The sequence below is a fragment of the Takifugu rubripes genome, chromosome 10, assembly GCF_901000725.2.
Source record: "Takifugu rubripes chromosome 10, fTakRub1.2, whole genome shotgun sequence".
Lineage (NCBI taxonomy): Eukaryota > Metazoa > Chordata > Actinopteri > Tetraodontiformes > Tetraodontidae > Takifugu > Takifugu rubripes.
Window position 1 is genome coordinate 2,467,107 of NC_042294.1, and position 19,121 is coordinate 2,486,227.

Here is a 19,121-nt window from a genome sequence, read left to right on the forward strand (position 1 = left end):
ATATTTAATATATAGAAAATACAGACAATGATGCACCTAGAGATAAAAATAATTATTATGTGGTTACTGGAAATGTCTCTAAAGTGTAGAAGTGTCAAGAAGTTAAAAGCAGCCATATAAAAATTCAATTCTTCCATGAAGATATTAAAGTCCTATTATCGTAATGTGTAAAGTTCATATGCTACATATGAAGTACAGAACAAACACAAAAATCCTTAATCCGCCCCTCTCAAAGAGAGAATGGAATAATGGAGAAATGATTAGTTCAGAGAAAAATTGATTCAGAACGCAGGGCAGTTAACCTGCAGTGGACAAACGATTATTTTTTTGTTCAATGCAAAGAAAAGGCTGCCTGACTCATCTGTCAAGAGGAGGTGGCGGTATTCAAACAATACAATCTGCGGTGACACTATGAACCCCGTCACAAAGACAAGTACGATAGCTTGCAAGGCCAAATGCGAACAGACAAACTCTCAAAGCTAACAAGTGGACCGTTAGCTCAGCAGAATACATTTGTACGCCAAGCTCAGCTGAACCAGGCATCTGTTGGGGCCAGCTTTCAGGTTGCTCCACTGATAGCAAGCAGCCGTAAACCTTTCACTGATGGAGAGTTTGTCAAGAAATGCATAAACGCTGTGGCGGAGGTGGTGTGTCCCGAGAAGAAAGATGTCTTTAATGCCGTGAGTGTATCAGCGAGTACAATCACCAGACACATTGAAGAAATCGGGGGTAATGTAAACGCCCAGCTGCAGCAGAAGACGAAAGAATTTGACTTATTTTTTTTGTGACGAACCCAGAGAGGGTTATTTGGTTATTATTTATTTCATTAATAGTGTTATTATTTATTTCCTGACTTTTGTTCTGCGAAGAATCCAGAAAGGGTTATTTGATTGTGCTTTCTTGAAAACAATACATTTTTACGTTTAGGCTCTCCTGCCATCCTCAGACTGTTTCTGTTACAAACTGACACTGGCCCCTGATCAGAGAAGGGGAAAGTTATGTGGCCCTCACAGGAAAAAGTCTGGGGACCCCTGGACTAAATGATACCAGTTTGTCCTGTCAGTGGAAATTCACTGTTGAATGAGTCAGTTGGTGGAAATGATGTGTATACAGTTTAAATACACTTAAATGACATTGATGATAATAACATTTTGTAAAAAGAAAATTATATATATAATTTTTCCCCACCACTTCAGGAGGGCGGTGCCCCAGCGCTCCCTATGGGCCACCCGCCTCTGCAGCTCAAACTACGGGGCAGCAGAGCTTCAGTTGGTCAAAGACTCGACGGAAGGAAGCGGCCCGCTGGCTGTGAGCAGCACCAACAGACCCTCAGGAGTCCAGAACACCTCAGAATTAACCTGAACATGATAAAAACCACCCAGAAAGCCTGAGGACCAACCACCAAACTAACATGAAAAAACAGACACAGATGGCTTTGATGGTTTTGGTCTTTTTTCCCCTCTGTTGAAGAAATAAAGGTGCTGTTTTATTACAGTTGCCAAGTGGGAATCGGAGAAGTTTCTGTGGGAAACATTTAGCAAGTTTTCAGAAACTGAACATTTGCTGTATTAGCACTGTTTAATCATTATTTTGCTATTAAAAGGATTAATCATCGTCTATGTCACCTCTTTACCTCTGAAATGAGAGAAATCTTGTTTCTTTCTCTTTTATATTTTTGTTTACTGACAATGCTATCATGGTAATTTTATGAACACTAACCAAAAATTAAAAAATCCTCATCAGTGCTTAATCAAAGCTTCCTTTGTAGTATTAGAAAAACATGGTTTTTTACATGCATTCAAAGGAAAACTTGACTCAACTGTCAGGGTTGTTTTCTGGTGTCTAACTTCCAAAACCACTGTTTACGGGTTGCTGCACAACAGCGACAAAGTCTGAACGACAAGTTATTACAGGTCTGAGTTTCACTGTTATCACACACACACACACACACACCGATCAGACCAGTTGGACTCTGCTGCCACTGAAACATTCCCGTACTGGATTTTAATGGAAATCATGTCAACGTATCAGCGTCCTCTGTTGCTGGTGGGCCTAATTTTCCTGTGGACTTTGAGGGGGGGAGGTGAGTGACCCTTGTTGAATCAGTGTTTGAACAAAGATGAAATTCATTTTTAGCTCCTTATTGAAATCTAAAGATAGAATCTCTCATAATTATGAAGATTTGCTCCAGTTTCTTTGATCAGTGTCAACGTTAAACTTTTTAGAAAATAAAGTGGGCTCATTCAGTGGGATCTAACTTTTGCTGAAATGAGTAAATAAGCTCCAGATCAGCGGTGGAACATCAGTAATGTCAGCAGGCGTTGAAGCTCCTGAAGCTCACACACAGCACTGCAGGCGCCTTCACACCCAGATCCTCACAATATTCACCTGAGCTGAACCGAGTTTTAAAAGAAATACACTTTTAGGCTGAAAAGGACTAAAATGTAGCAGCAAATGAACAGAAACCTGAACAGCTCAACTCTGGAATCTTGCGAAACCTGCCTGCCTAAAAGTAACCTCATGAAGTAGATGTAAAGCAGCAAAAGGAAAATAATGAACCCAAAACCACCACAAAAGTTTATAAAAAGCATCTTCATGTCATCAGTCAGCTGATTTAATGAAGAATCATTATTGAGGTTTGAGTGTTGACCTGAATTTCTTTGAATTTCAACTGAAAATCAAACTGACCCGGTTGGAATTGGAGTTAAAGTTGGAGTCCCAGTTGCTGCAGTTGCAGTAATTTGCTACTGCAAAACAAATAAGTTGTCAAAATGCCGTCATTTAAATCAGAGCCGAAGATCAACCACAACAGATGAAATTAAGGTAACTATTTGTTCATTTATAATCCACTTTCTTGTCTTACATTTCATTACCTAATTAATCCTTCACCCTCTGCAGACATTTTAATAAAAATTGTAGTTTGAGATATTAAAATTCACAGAGAAACTGATGTGAAATTAAAAGAAAAGCTTCATATTCATTTAAAGAGAGAAACCCTGATCGGTTCTTTATGCTGTCATAGTTTTGCGTCTTCATTTTTCAGCTGATTTTTAAAAACTGTTTTCTTTTAAATTTGCCACAATTAAGAGGTGTGTGCAGCCCCCAAAAGGTCAGTACTGTCAATATCCTATAGGGACACTTTGAACCAGAGGGGATCCTATAGATCAAAAAGTTGACACAGTTTGATTCCGCACCCAAAAACGAACATCTGTCAGACGAAGTCCAGTTGTTTCCCAGTATTTCAGTTAAAACGTGGACCAAATTGTTCTGAAGAGAGGCGCTTGTGCTGAATATGACGCGATCAAACCACAAACACGTGACCTGTAGAGCCAGAAGAAGAAGCGAAAGTGAAAGGAAAGTTCTCAACTTCGGGCTCCATCTTGAGTGACCGAGCCCTGATGGAAAACCTCTAATATTCAGGTAGCATTTGGTTCTTTCACTGCTGTCATCTCGAATCAATGTTCCGCTGCGAGATGCGGCTTAATAACCTGCGTGTTCGCAATGAGCGTGCGCGTGTTTCGGACGCACATTGCGGCTGGTCGACGGGAATGTTGTGACGCATGATCAAACTTTGTACCGTGTTTCCTCTAACTGCGTTTTCCGCTAACCCTGAGCCAACATTTTAGAGGTTGAGGAAGCACATTTTAATACTCACAATAAGTCGACAATATTATTTGCAGTTAGTGGAAACGCGACAGTTTTAGCCTCCTCTCTTTGTCCCTCCACCAGGGGACAATCGATCCTTTATTTAAAAAAGGAGAGTATGGAAAGAGGGAGAGATCAAGGCATTCCATTTTATTGTTTTAACAACTGGTTCTTTGTGGAATATGAATTTGTTATTATGGATTTATGAAATGTGTTCTGTTTTGAATAAAGCAGTCAAGAAAACGAAAGGAAAACTAAACCCATGGTGTTTTGATATTTTTGGTCCTGTACATGTGGTCAGATAAGATTAGTCTGAGCAGAATTGGGTGTTTTTTGCCCTTTGCTGTGTGTCATCTATTCTATTCAGCATGTTGGGTTGCTTGACTTCTGTTGGGTTGTGGCAACTTGATGCATCACTTCTGAGATATTGACACACCTTTTTCCTGAGGCTGGCTCCAATGCTGCCAGCACACCTGGCCATGGATATGGTGGGACTTCTGTGATGAGTGGGGTCAGAGGTGGTGGACAAGCTCTGCTCCAAAACAAGCTTGCTAGATATGTTTGGGATCTCCTCCACCACAACCAGCAGCTGCAACTAGTAGCTGTGCACGCCATGCAGAGTTTTGACCTCTAGGTCAGGCTACAAATGTTTTTTCCAGCACCATCATGTGTTGGTGAGAAACATGATGCACCTGATCAAAAAAAGCTGCTTGTAATCTGACAGACGAGCCATGATGAGATGTCAAGGTGCGTTGTTGAAAATGAAGATCCTCTTCTTGGAATCCTGTCTGAGATGACAGAAGATGATGCTGCATTTGACCCACTTTGATGATGTGATGATGTGATATTTCTGTTTAGTTTTGAATGCATTCTCATCTTATTTGTTGAATTTAATGTTGAGAACTGACATCTTGAAAGAATTTAGGTTTTCTTGTAAACCATAACCAGATAAAAAATGATTTAATTTGTATTTGTGTGCGTCCGTCTAATGCCACCGCACCTTTTGAAACACCCAGGAGAAACATTTTTTCCACAACTATTTTATATTTAACATGGTGTAAACTTTTAAGATGTCCCTAAACTTTTTTCCAATATATATGTGGCATGTATGATGTACAGGGTTACATCATATAATAGATTTTGATGTGAATGAGCCGACAATACGTCATTGGACAGACCTCTGCTTGTCTTCATACTGAGAATCATGTTCTTTAATCTTCTTTTCTGTGTCAGCAGACTGTTCCTGCTTAACCGTTTAGACTCACATTTAAAACTGAGCGAATATGTGATGGAAGAGGAAGAGAGAGCAGAGTCCACAGTGTCCAGCTGTGTGTCCATGAAGAGCGACATGTCCAAAGGCGACCCTTTAAACTTCGGTATTGGACCTCAAGGCTCACCTTTAAAGTAAGGTTTTCTGAACCACATAACTCTGCCTTAGAACATTTCACGACCATACAAAACATCATTTTGTAGGTATTAGCCTCTACTATCGTGAAAAATGAAATTCATCAGGTCCTTAAAATGAAACGGTGCACAGTCCTTTCACCATGTTGGCCTGTGGAAAACCAGTGTTGTCAGGCCCGATGGACCAGTGTCCCCGTCGTTGCCGGACCACCGTTGGCCACCAGTTGGGTTTTTGGGATCAAAGTCGGGGCGTTTCCTGTATCTGGTTCTCCTCACGGATCCATGATTACAACATGTTGCTGCAAGTGCAGAGACGTTTGCTCTGGAAAGAACTTTAGAGCACATTCAGTGCTGCAGGATGAGGGGCTGGAAAAGGTGCCAGTTCTTTTCTCACTGCAGGGAACAGTTAAAAAAAGCAGCTTAAACTCTGAAAACATGAAAATTATACAGAGACATCATTGATTTATTGATTCAGTTGTTATCCAGAATGTATTAGAAATGTTCCTGTTTGATAAAAATGCAGTGAGTTTAACTACAACCTCTACAGATTATTTACCTTCATCACAGTCTCATCACTATTTCTGATGTTTCCTCAGGATGGACGAGGACAGAACAGAGTCCACAGTGCCCAGCTGGGTGTCCCTGAAGAGTGACCACTCCAAAGGAGGGGAAATAAACTTCAGAAGTTCAGACCAAATGTAAGAAAACTAAAGCGTGATGATGTGTTTGTGTGCCAGCTGTTAGTCACATTAACAGCAGCAGGTTGTGAGTTTATTATTGGAGATGTTTAACACTTAAACCTCAGACAGTCATATAGTTACATACTTAATGTGAATATTGTTGATTAGAAACAAGAATCAGGTTTTAAACTGGAAGATGAATTCAGACATAAATGCTGGAACAATATTGAGTCTTGATCAGGTTTTTTCATCCTATAAATCAAAGGACTAATAGAGATGTGTTTCACAGTGAGAGGGGGGAGCACATCCTATCAAACTGGGACCAGTCAGCTCCACCAGGAGAGTCCTCTTGTTCACAATCTGGAAGCAGATCTGGAGATGCTGAAATGAAGCCCAAACAAAGTAAAATTGTTCAATATAAAATTGAACTTGTGATGTCATGAATTTGTAGTTGTGTTGATGATTTATTATAGATGGAAATCATTGGTTTACTTATGTTCAGGAAGTGATCTGCAGGAGGTGATAGAAGGTCATAAGATCAGTTTGAAGAGAAGATGTGAACATGTGACTGAAGGAACTAATGAAGCAGGAAGTGGAACCCTGCTGAACAAGATCTACACTGAGCTCTACATCACTGAGGGACAAAGTGAGGAGGTGGACACACAACATGAGGTGAGACAGCTTGAGAGAACCTCCAAGAAGAACATCCAGGACACTCCAATCAAGTGCCAGGACCTCTTCAAAGTCTTATCTGAGCAACAGAGACACATCAGAGTGGTTCTGACCAACGGTGTCGCCGGCGTTGGAAAAACCTTCTCAGTGCAGAAGTTCAGTCTGGACTGGGCAGAAGGTTTGGAGAACCAAGACATCAGTCTGGTGCTTCCGCTCTCATGCAGGGAGCTGAACTTGATCAGAGATGAGCAGCACAGTCTTCTCTCACTGCTTCATGTTTTCCATCCAACATTACAGAAGATCAGAGCAGAAGATCTGACTGTCTGGAAACTTCTGTTCATCTTTGATGGCGTGGATGAAAGCAGATTTTCACTGCATTTCAACAAGCATCAGGTCATCTCTGATGTCACACAAGTATCGTCAGTTGGCGTGCTCCTGGTGAACCTCATCCAGGGGAACCTGCTTCCCTCAGCTCTCATCTGGATCACCTCCAGACCTGCAGCAGCCCATCAGATTCCTCCCTCGTGTGTTGACAGGATCACAGAAGTACGAGGCTTCACTGACTCCCAGAAGGACGAGTACTTCAGGAGGAGGTTCAGTGATGAAGATCTGTCCAAGAGAATCATCTCACACATCAAGGCCTCCAGGAGCCTCCACATCATGTGTCTGATCCCAGTTTTCTGCTGGATCACTGCTATAGTTCTGGAGGACATGATGACCAGAGACCAGAGAGGAGAGCTGCCCAAAACCCTGACTGACCTCTACTCACACTTCCTGAGGGTTCAGATAAAGAGGAAGAAGCAGAAGTATGGAGGAAAGCAGAGACCAGAGGAACTGACTAAGGCTCATAAAGAACTCCTTCTGAAGTTGGGTCGGCTGGCGTTTGAACATCTGGAGAAAGGAAACATCATGTTCTACTCAGAAGACCTGAAGCGATGTGGACTGGACGTCTCCGAGGTGTCGGTGTACTCAGGAGTTTGTACAGAGATCTTCAAGAGAGAGAGTGTGATCTTCCAGAAATCAGTCTACTGCTTTGTTCATCTGAGCATTCAGGAGTTTCTGGCTGCCGTCTACATATTCCACCGTTACACCATCAAGAATAAAGGGATTATGGAGTCTTTCCTAAAATATTCGAAACAACATCCCTTTTCCTGGTTTGTTGGGTTGTACACAAAATACGATCCAGTCACATCTCTTGATGACTTCCTCAGGAGAGCACTAATGAAATCTCTTGAAAGTAAAAATGGCCACCTGGACTTGTTTGTTCGCTTCCTTCATGGTCTCTCTCTGGAGTCCAATCAGAGGATCTTGGGTGGACTATTGGATCAGATGGACAGCCACCCAGAAACCACCCAAAAGGTCCTCAACAACCTGAAGGAGGAGAACAGTGATGAAATCTCCCCAGACAGAAGCATCAACATCTTCCACTGTCTGATGGAGATGAAGGATCAGTCAGTCCATCAGGAGATCCAAGAGTTCCTGAAGTCAGAGAAGAAATCAGAGAGGAGACTGTCAGAGATCCACTGTTCAGCTCTGGCCTACCTGCTGCAGATGTCAGAGGAGGTTCTGGATGAGCTGAACCTGCAGCAGTACAACACCTCAGTGGAGGGACGACGTCGCCTGATTCCAGCTGTGAGGAACTGCAGGAAGGCCGAGTAAGTCCAGATGTGATTAAGAACACAGGCTGTTAACAGCAGACATGAGTGACTCTGTCAGGAAAAGGCTCCATTGAGTGATCTCACCAGACACTTTGTTCTTCTAGTGTTGTCCAGTGTTAGAAGCTTTTAAATTCCATGTCTGAAGGTTAAAGGTCATCTTGTTTACGGCTACAGCTGGGAATTTAACTGAAAAGCCATCTCTGTTCTGTTTTATACCTCCTAAAGAACATCTCCATTTCTGACTGATTATTTTTGGGTGACTATCTGAAACACCAGATGTTCTGTCGACTGTTTTCCTGTTCAGGTTTCAAGAAACGAGTGTGGACTCAACATATCTGCTCATATCTAACAGGTTGTATTTTGTCTTTATTCAGTTTAAGGTACTGCAGGTTATCAGAGATCAGCTGTGATCCTCTGGCCTCGGCGCTGAGGTCCAATCCCTCCCATCTGAGGGTTCTGGACCTGAACTACAACAGTCTAGAGGATTCAGGGGTGAAGCTGCTCTGTTCTGGACTGGAGAGTCCAAACTGTAAGCTGGAGACTCTCAGGTCAGTTCAGCTGTGTCTAAAGTCCGTATTTCTTTCATCTACAAAGATTCCAAGCAGATTTATTTGGAACTAAGCAAAGCAAAATCTGAACTCGTCTGACTGAAACAAATGGGATTTATTGTGGTTTTTAGATTGAATCGCTGCAGGTTATCAGAGATCAGCTGTGACTCTCTGGCCTCGGCGCTGAGGTCCAATCCCTCCCATCTGAGGGTTCTGGAGCTGAGTGAGAACCAGCTGAAGGATCCAGGAGTGAAGCTGCTCTGTGGTTTTCTCCAGGATCCTCTCTGTAATCTGGAGACTCTCAGGTGAGTTCATGAATTTTACTGTTCAACAGCACGATTTACTTCCTTATAAAGATTATTACTAAAGGTCCACTGAAAATAAAAGGACAGTCAGAGGTTCTGAAAGCAGCACTCAAGGTGAAATGGTGAGGAACATCACAGGTGAGGGGGGGAGCAGATATGAGGATGAAAAACCCATTATGAAATAGGTAAAAAGGCACTCGGAGAGCACATACTGTGACATCCACCCATAGTATCGTATATTTGCTGGACTAATACAAGGTTAGATAACATAGTCGGCAGCTTTAAGATCAAAGCCAGGGACCCGTTCTGCAACACAAAGCTGATATCGTCTGTTGTGGACTGGGATGAGAGGGTTCTCAGGTCAAACCCTGGTGTGGACAAAACATGGTGTTCTGGTAGTGGAGCAGGCCCCTGAACACCTCCAGAGCACTGGCAATGTACCCTTGAGCAAGGTACCGAACCCCTAATTGCTTACTTAGGGCCCTGCAATAAGCTGGGGACTCATCCAGGGCCGCCAAACTGGTTGAGGAGGATCCATTGCCGACGTGGGAGCTCTCCTCCTTTCATGCCTTCCCTGAGTTCCTGGATGTAGTGACCTGGACCTGTGATGGCCCCGATAACTCCCACTCCTGACTCCAGAATGCCACCAGCCATGACACATAGACAGGCCCCCCGGGAGGGAACGGAGAACCTGTTGTGTCTATGTGTTGTGATTTTCTAATCTCTTTTCTTTTTTTAGTTTGATTGACTGCAGGTTATCAGAGATCAGCTGTGATCCTCTGGCCTCGGCGCTGAGGTCCAATCCCTCCCATCTGAGGGTTCTGAAGCTGAGTGAGAACCAGCTGAAGGATCCAGGAGTGAAGCAGCTCTGTGGTTTTCTGCAGGATCCTCTCTGTAAGCTGGAGACTCTCAGGTGAGTCCACTGATTCTGTTTTGACCACAAACATTGTGTTTCATCTGTGGATTTCTAATTCACCTGCAGACGTCCAAGCTCGTGATATAGTTGGTTGGAAATCAAACATATTTAATGTGGATCATCCAATAATTTCCAACCTTCTCCCTCATTCTCTTGGTGGGCCGTATCACTTCCGACTATAATTTATTTGTTTTACTTTCCTTTTTAGTTTGAGTGACTGCAGTTTATCAGAGATCAGCTGTGACTCTCTGGCCTCGGCGCTGAGGTCCAATCCCTCCCATCTGAGAGAACTGGACCTGAGTGAGAACCAGCTGAAGGACTTGGGAGTGAAGCTGCTGTTTGATCTTGTGGAGAGTCCAATCTATAAACTGGAGACTCTCAGCAGGTGATTGAAGTCGCTTTTGATTTGGATCAACTCGCAATCAAATAAATGTGTTTCCTGTATCTTCGTGAAAAAAACTGAATCAGATCATAAATGCCAAAAAATCATTTATGAAAGTAATTCTTCTTTAGTCTATATCATCAGCAGTTACGTTTCCTCTGTGTGAAGGATGACAAGAACACAAGGAATGTTGGAATTACTGAGGTCAGGGTCACAGTGTCCCTGGATGTGCTGTTATCCAGGTGGTGTCAGTGGTAACTCAGAATCCCACAACTGAGTGAGATCAGTGATTCCTGCTGGAGCTCCGCTCCATTCTCAGGTTTGTAGGTGTAGCATGAAGTCAGGCCCACTGCTGCTTTCTGCAGCTTTGGGAGAACAAGAATAGATTTTATCAGCAGACTGTGAGAATAAACAAGTGAAGTTTGTTCCTGATTGTAGCAGGAACCTCTGCACAGGTAAAGCTAACACAACCAGCTGGATCAAATTAGACACACAACAGACAGTAGATGGGGTCAAAGAGTAAAGATGCTTTTTGTAAAAAAGAATAATAATAAAAAATACAGCTGAGGCTGAAAGTGTCTAAAATAGTCCAATAGTTTAATTATTTATCCGTCTTCACTCTAAACAGGACTTTAAAATTCCTCTTCTGTGATTAAGAAGCTCACTCATTTTCCTTTCACATGTCAAGCGTTGCTTCCGTTCTGAGGTTCTGGCTTCAAATGGAAACTATTCTAAAAATGATATAATTAAAATAATAAAAAGAATAAGTTTTTAAAAAGCAAGGGATTGTGCAGTACACAGTCACAGATTCTCAATTTAAATTTTCTGCTCTTTGGTTTTTTTGTGAGCTTAGATTAGATTTTTTTTTAAATTTGAAACTTTACTGTGTTTCCTTATGTGTTTATCTGCTTTGTATTATGTGACTGAGGATCAAAACATTTTTCCATGTATATTTTGGGATAACTTAAATTACTTTTGTGTACTGTAATGCTAATACTGTAGTTTAATATCATACTGTCGAAATATTTGCATGAGGAAGTTTATGTAATGACATTTGGGGTACAAATATGGGGTACAAATAAAGTTGATGAGTCCTTATATTTTCTGATAAGTTTCAATGTATTTGTTATTTTACTCTTTATTGACAGATTTAAATTAAATTTTAAAGCAAAGTTGTCTGCTCCTTTGTTTACTTCCGGTTTCTGTCGCTAATTTACGTTCTCGTGAGCTAACTCTCGCTAGCTTGTCACTGACGGTGGTGGTCAGCGCAGCATCAGCGAGTCTCCAGCCCGGACGCGGCTCCTTCGTGCGTCCACAGAGGCTCCGTCTGTCTCCTACTGACTTGTATCTCTATATTTTGTCGTCGCTGCTGGTTGTCAAACGTTTGCTGGAACTTGTGGCGCTCGGCTGCCGGCGACGGCAACTATATCTGTTTTAAAGAAGCGGAGGAGACCGCGGAGGAGGTTCCGAGGATGAACCCTCAGTGCGCCCGCTGTGGGAAGATCGTCTACCCGACAGAGAAAGTGAGCTGCCTGGACACCGTGAGCTGGATGAGCCGGAGAAGCGTCCTTTTAGTCCGTTTTTGCAAGGATGACAGAAACGGAAAACTTTGGGCAGGTCCTGTGAAGTTGGAAACGTCGGTGATTGAGAAGTGGAAGGAAAACGACCCTTAAATGTTGGGGTCCAGGGTTGTGTCTAGTTTGTCCTGCAGGGGGCGTGAGGAGCTCAATTGGCGGCAGCTGGTGCTGAGGCAGGCGCACCTGTGGGCAATTAACACCTGGAGGAGGGAGCGCCTGGCGATCAGGGCCAGAGTGTTGCGGCTTTGTTGCTCTGTCTTCCCGGCACGTTTAAGGGCTTCACGCCGTCTGCTGGACCTGAGAAGTGTAGAACCTGTCTCCCGAGCTCCCTGCAGTCCAGGAGGACTGCTTCTGTCTTCTTTGAGTGTTCCCCTGTCATTTGGACCTTTTTACCACTGTGTTCTGGCCTGCTCTCGGGTTGTGTTAAAACCCGAAATCTAACAGTTACTTGATTTAGTGATTTTCCCCAACAGACAGTGTTTGATTAGAAACTCTTTCTGACCTCTGGTGCTCTGAAACATCTCTGCTTCCATTTTCAGCTGTTTTTATTCTCAATGACATCAAATCATCCATCCATCCAAGTCGTGGTCCTGTTGGACCACCAAAGGACAAACACTTTCCATTTAGCAAGCTGCTGGGGTTTTTGTTGTTTCCAGGTGAATCGGTGGGCTCTGCCCCCCCCCCCCCCCCGTGGTCGTGGTCACGCCGAGCATCGTTACTGGTCCCATTTTAAACAGGTTCTGTTGGGAACAGGTGTTCTCCAGAACTGTATTCCAGGCTGCTGTGCTGAAGGGCTGTTTTCAGGAGCAATAGAGCCAGAGTGTGCCTGCTCCATATGAACCCCCCCAGGCCGTGCTTTCCTCCTGGCTGAGCCATAATCAGCTCTGGATGGACTGGTTCACGCTTGGACTGAGTCAAGATTTGATAGCTTGACTGATTCTTCCAGTTTTTGATCAAACCCCCATCTGCTGATTCCAGGAGATCTTTAAAGGATCTCAGAGCTTCAGATTTATGAAGCCTGCTCAGCCCCCGGCAGCGCTGATGAAACCATTTCATTCCTTCAAAAAAGCAGAACATGAAGCTCCAGAAAAGGTTTTTGGATCAAGTTTCCAACAGAACGAGGACAAGTGGGTAAAAGCGCCACTTTAAAGCCTCCACGCCTCAGAAAACATCCACCTTTAGGATGCCTGACTTTAGAGGATCATCGGTTCGCTCCGAGCACAAGAACAAACATGTTTAACCTCAGTCCAAGAACATCTGACCTGAAATGATCAAAAACCTTCAGCGTAAAAAGATGGTGGAGAGAAAGATGGTGGAGAGAAAGCTGCTGGGAGGTTCTCAGAAGAGAAGTGGCATTAAAGCCAGCTGGAAGAGTCCAGCCTGCTTCCTGCTCCTCCAAACAGGCGTCTCCACACCAACACTGAGGAACACGGGCTTCTGTTCTTCCTTCTTCTCTTCTGACTATTGTGTGTTTGATGAATGCAGCATCCACTCACTGCCCCCCCCCTCATTTACACTGCTCCTGGTTTCACAATGGTCGTCAAACTGGTTTCACCAGCTTCACATCAGTCGCTCAGAAAGCTCAGATTTGGAGATAGTTGCCTTTTTCGGATTGTCTCGCCCCAAATTTCAGATGGGAAGATTTTTTTCTTTTTCATTTGGAAGACAAATTGTTGAACATGATAATTTCTGAAGAGATGAAAATACGACACGAGAGGTCAGAAGGTTGGGCGGAAGTTTTCTGGTCTTGTGGAAGGATGAAACCTTTGAACTCTGACAGTTCAAAGCTGAAGAATGAGATGATCCTCCCCAAAGGGATGGCGAGGTCCAGACAATAAACCTGAGTGTTTTTGTGTCCGGTTATTAACATGTTCCATGCTTTTCCTTCTGCAACAGTTCATCACACCTGCTCAGGGAAACCTCGGTGTAAAGGAGGTGAAGCCGTGCCTCAGTGACTCTACTTTGGTGTTTTAGAAACTAACAGTTATTAGATGAATATACAGTGTGCACGTACGCGCACACGTGTGTATAAACACTTAATACACGCGTGTGCGTGGATGTAGACATTTAGTACTTTTGGTTCATATACTTTTTAGTGTTTTGCAGATTCGTGTCTGTATATAAACCAGATCCTCCTGTAATAAAGAACTAAAGGCTGACTGTTGTCACGTGACCTGTCTCCGTCTGTGTCCCATGATGGAACCTGCCTGGAACATCTGGTCCACAGAAAAAAGCAAAACAGCTCACAGAACTGGTCCAGTTTAGGCCCAAAAATGACAATAAATAATGAAAATGTGTGACGCAGTAGAAAAATGGACGAACTTTCTATTGGTCATTGACAGTTTCAGTCATCGTCATCAGAATTCATCAAAAATATTTAAACCAACAAAGTACACACAGAACCGCAAAGTTTAGAGCTTAAAGGGAGCGACAGGTGAAGATTTAAAGCTCAACGCAGCTGAAGAAGTTCCAAAAAGGAGAAATATCATGTGATGCTTTACCGCCACCCGGTGGACACGCCTGGAACTGCAGACAATAGTTAAACGCGCTCCGACACATTCTGACCTCTGCTGCTCCTCCTGGACTCCAGGGCTGCAGAAATATGCTGCTTTTACAAGTCTTTCTAAAATCTGTGACGCATCATAAATCTTTTTTAACTAAGTTTATTTATCTAATTAAGTTGCATTGTAAGTTTTCATTATTTAAGGCATTAAAATAGCAAAATAACTTTTAATCTTGAGCCATAAAGTTGTTGATCAACAGAGGAGTGTTCGGAACGGTTGGATCAGGACCCGAAAGCAGCAACACGCAGTGGACAATGGTGTCCGAAAAGCGTCTTTATTTTAAAGTGAACAAGAACAGTTCGGTCCGCGTTCACTGAGAGGCGGAGAGACCTCGACAGAGCCCAAAACAAGTCCTCGAGGAAAACTAATAGTCAAGCCACAGAAGTCAGGGTTTGGCGATGAGCCGAAAACACTCCGCCGCTGGCAGACGGGAGTTCTGTCCTTAAATCTAACGGGAGATTGAAGAGATACATTATAAATGAATAGGGCTTATTTAACTTTCTTATAGTCTGGCTTTAGTTATAGTTGAATAGTCTTTCTAAGTGAAGTTTAGTTTATTTTTCTGCTCTTTGCTACTGATCCTTAAAGAACTTTAAACCCTCCCAGAACGCTTTAATGGTAGTAATATATACGCCATAAATCTGTTGATTAGGTTTTAAAAGTGAAAGTATTCTGTTCAGACGAAGCAGGAAGAGCGACATTTTTGTGACAGGTGAAAAGCTCTTAGAGTTATTAGAGTTGTTCAACAGTCCAGGTTACAGCTGGATATTTTGGTATTAATAATAATAATAATAATAATACATTTTATTTCAAAGCGCCTTTCAAGACACCCAAGGACACTTTACAGTACATCTATGCAACAGTTAAACACTATTTACAATTTAAAATCATAGGTCAGCTTCACAGTTAAGATTTCAATAACAGTTGCAATAGCACCAATTACAACAACAACAAAAAAAGAAAATAGTAGGTGAAACATACATACATACATAAGATCAACAAAGCAACATATAATCATAAACCTAAACAAAGAAAACAATTAAGGGTGGTGCAGTGAGTAAGCCAGACGAAAAAGGTGTGTTTTGAGGTTTGATTTAAATACGGGGAGAGAGTTGATATTTCGAATGTCTGGTGGTAAGGAGTTCCAAAGGTGAGGAGCAGAGCGACTGAAAGCTCTGGCCCCCATGGTCCTGAGGTAGACAGGGGGCACAGTGAGGTTGAGGGAGGAGGAGGATCTGAGGGGACGTGTTGGAATGGCAATGTGGAGGAGGTCAGACAGGTAAGGAGGGGCAAGTTTATGGATGGCTCTGAAGGTGAGTAGAAGGATTTTGTACTGGATCCGGAAAGTGATGGGAAGCCAGTTGAGTTGTTGTAGGATGGGGGAGATGTGGTGGGAAGATGGGGTTTTGGTGATGATGCGGGCAGCTGAATTATGGACCAGTTGTAGCTTGTGGAGAGATTTTTGAGGGAGACCGAAGAGGAGGGAGTTGCAGTAATCTAAACGTGAGGTGACAAGACTATGGACAAGGATGGAGGTGGTGTTGGGGGAGAGGGAGGGACGAAGTCGATTTATTTGTTGGAGATGGAAATAGGCGGCCCGAGTGGTATGGCTGATGTGGGATTTAAATGAGAGAGTGCTGTCAAGGATGACGCCCAGACTCTTAACTTGAGGGGAGGGGGAGACCAATGGGAATGGAGAAACTGGCAACTTTTGAGAGTGATGATTTCGTCCCTATGAGGAGCACTTCAGTTTAATTTAAGGAAGTTGGACGAGAACCAGGCTTTGATTTCAGCTATGCAGGTGGGGAGGGAGGAGGGTGGGAGTGAGGAGTTAGGCGAGCTTGAAAGGTACAGTTGAGTGTCGTCTGCATAACAGTGATATTGGATGTTGAATTTGCGGAAGATGGCGCCAAGGGGAAGAAGATAGATGATGAATAGCAAGGGTCCCAGGACTGAGCCCTGTGGCACGCCTGAAGTGACTGGGGAGAGGTTGGACTTGAATGATTTGAGCTGGATGAACTGTGTGCGGCCTGAAAGGTACGAATGGAACCACTGAAGGGGGGTCTTGGCAAGACCGATGGAGGAGAGTCTACGGAGTAGAATGGGGTGGGAGATGGTGTCGAATGCTGCAGTAAGGTCAAGGAGGATAAGGATGGAAAGTGAACCAGAGTCAGCTGCAGTGAGAAGGTCGTTGGTTATTTTTATGAGAGCAGTTTCAGTGCTGTGGCGGGGGCGGAAACCAGATTGGAACGGGTCATAAAGGGAGTTATGTGCTAGGTGGGTGTGTAGTTGAGAGGCGACTACTTTTTCAAGGATTTTGGAAATGAAAGGTAGATTGGAAATGGGACGGAGATTGTTGTAATTATTGGGGTCTGAGCCTGGTTTTTTCAGGATTGGGGTGATGGCTGCCGTTTTGAGGGATGAGGGAACAGTTCCAGTCGAAAGTGACGATTTAATGATGGCAGAAATGAGGGGGAGGACAGCAGGGAGGCAAGATTTGACCAGATTGGTGGGTAGGGGATCCAGTTGACATGTTGAGGGTTTGGATTTCCAGATAAGAGCAGCGATGTCAAGATTTTTAGGGAGAAGAAAATTGGAGAAGTGATTACGGTGAGGCAGATTAGTTGGTGGGCTGGGAGGAGGTCCGGGTTGGAGAGCGGAAAGTGAGCCTGTGTCTAGGTCAGGGATGGGGAACCTCCGGCCTCCGGGCCGTATAAGGCCCGCGATACCATTTCTACCGGCCCGCAACGCAATAAGATTGTAGTATGAATGAATAAAATAAAAAAAGAATCAGGAAAAAACGTATCGGCAGCCATTCATTTTCTGAGATAAAACGGACGGTAATGTTATGTCCGAGCAAAGGTCAGGGTCAGTGAACACAGCATGTGATGTACGTAGTGGGCGGATTGATTGACACGGACGAAAAATTGATGTATCATGGCGACTGTCAAGAAAAGAAAGGTGGATGCAGAATGCCATTTATTCCAGGAGAAATGGACAAATGATTTTTTCTTTGTCGAAGTAAAAGGCAAGCCAGTGTGCCTAGTTTGTGGCGAGGCGCTGGCGGTGATGAAAAAGGCAAATCTCGAGCGCCATTACAGCACAAAACATGCTAAACTCGATGAGTTGAAAGGACAGATGCGTGTGGATAAAGTTAACGCTCTTCGTCGGAGTTTGGAGGCTCAACAAGCAGCTTTCATACGACCATCTTCCGACAGAGAGAATATTACACGAGCAAGTTTTGTGGTGAGTGAATTGATAGCCAAGAAGCTGAAACCTCACGCCGAAGGAGAATTCGTGAAGGAGTGCCTCGTAGCCGCCGCTGAGGTTCTCGCGCCGGACAAAGTAAAACTTTTTCAAAGCGTCAGTTTGTCTCGAAGAACCGTTGCAGACAGGATTACTGACATGGCACAAAATATTGAAAAAACACTGAAGGACACTGCAAGAGACTTTGAGTATTTTTCTCTGGCCTGTGATGAGACAACTGACATCACAAACACAGCGCAGCTTGCCATTTTTGTGCGTGGGATTACCGCCAAGTTTGAAATAAAGGAGGAGTTGTTGTCTTTGCAAGCCATGCATGGCACTAGTAAAGGTGAGGATTTGTTCAGTCAAGTTGTTGGGGCCATGAACAATTTTGAACTGCCATTTGAGAAGTTGAGCGGAATCGCCACTGATGGAGCACCCGCAATGCTTGGCACGCAAAAAGGATTGACTGCATTAGTCAAAAAAGAAATGAGCCGTCTGGGTCTGGATCCAAGTGATATAGTTGTGTGCCACTGTATCATACATCAAGAGAGTCTGTGTGCACATTCCCTGAAGCTTAACAATGTGATGAAAACCGTCGTGTCCACCATAAACTTCATCAAAAGCAGAGGGCTGAACAACCGCCAGTTCAAGGAGCTACTCAGCGAGCTTGAGTCAGAGTACGGTGATCTGGTTTATCACTGTGAAGTGCGATGGCTGAGTCGTGCAAATATGCTCGCACGGTTTTATACACTGCGGGAAGAGGTCAAACACTTCATGGAGATGAAGGGGAAACCTGTCATGGAGCTCAGTGATGGCAAGTTCCTCAGTGATCTGGCCTTCATAGTGGACATCACCAAGCACCTGTCAGAGCTAAACATCAAGCTGCAAGGTCCCAACCAGCTCGTCAGCTCTCTGCTTTCCAATGTGAAAACATTTGAAGTGAAGTTAAGGCTGTGGCAAGAACAACTGGAAAGGGGAAACACTGTGCACTTTCCCACCCTGCAAGAACAAAAGCCTGATGTTATGACTGAATATGCTGGTGAATGTGCAAAACTCGTTCAGGCATTTGATGAGAGGTTTCATGATGTGAAAAACATACAAAGGGAACTAGACATGTTTGCTACGCCATTTAATGTGCAACCATCTGATGTACCAGACAAATTCCAAATGGAAATAATTGAGCTGCAAAACAACAACGAACTCAAAGCTAAGTACAACAACCTCTCTCTACTTTTACAAACTGTATGTTAGTGCTGAGGATTTTCCCATCTTGAGGAGACATGCCCTGAAGTTTGCATCTCTGTTTGGGACAACGTACCGCTGTGAACAGTTCTTTTCAAAACTGACACTTGCAAAGACTCGCTTCCGCTCAAGACTGACTGACCCAAACTTGGAAAACCAGCTTCGAGTGGCATCATCATCACTGCCAGCTGACATTAGATGTCTCTCCAAAGAGAAGCAGTTCCAACCATCGCATTAGGTGTAGAAATGCAGCAATTATTGTTATTATTATTGTCTTTA

The 19,121-nt window shown here is 43.6% G+C and overlaps 2 long non-coding RNA genes across 3 annotated transcripts; both read left to right on the forward strand.

Annotated features, from left to right (window-relative positions):
• Positions 1-284: 284 nt before the first annotated feature.
• On the forward strand, positions 285-1,616 carry LOC115251248 (uncharacterized). Its single transcript, XR_003889814.1, has 2 exons — positions 285-680; positions 1,197-1,616. It is a non-coding gene; the product is annotated as an uncharacterized lncRNA (long non-coding RNA).
• Positions 1,617-1,928: 312 nt separating this feature from the next.
• On the forward strand, positions 1,929-5,705 carry LOC115251255 (uncharacterized). Of its 2 annotated transcripts, none has more exons than XR_003889824.1 (3): positions 1,929-2,083; positions 4,882-5,049; positions 5,646-5,705. It is a non-coding gene; the product is annotated as an uncharacterized lncRNA (long non-coding RNA). The 2 variants fall into 2 exon arrangements; XR_003889823.1 differs by lacking the exon at positions 1,929-2,083 and adding an exon at positions 3,165-3,420.
• The last annotated feature ends 13,416 nt before the right edge of the window (positions 5,706-19,121 follow it).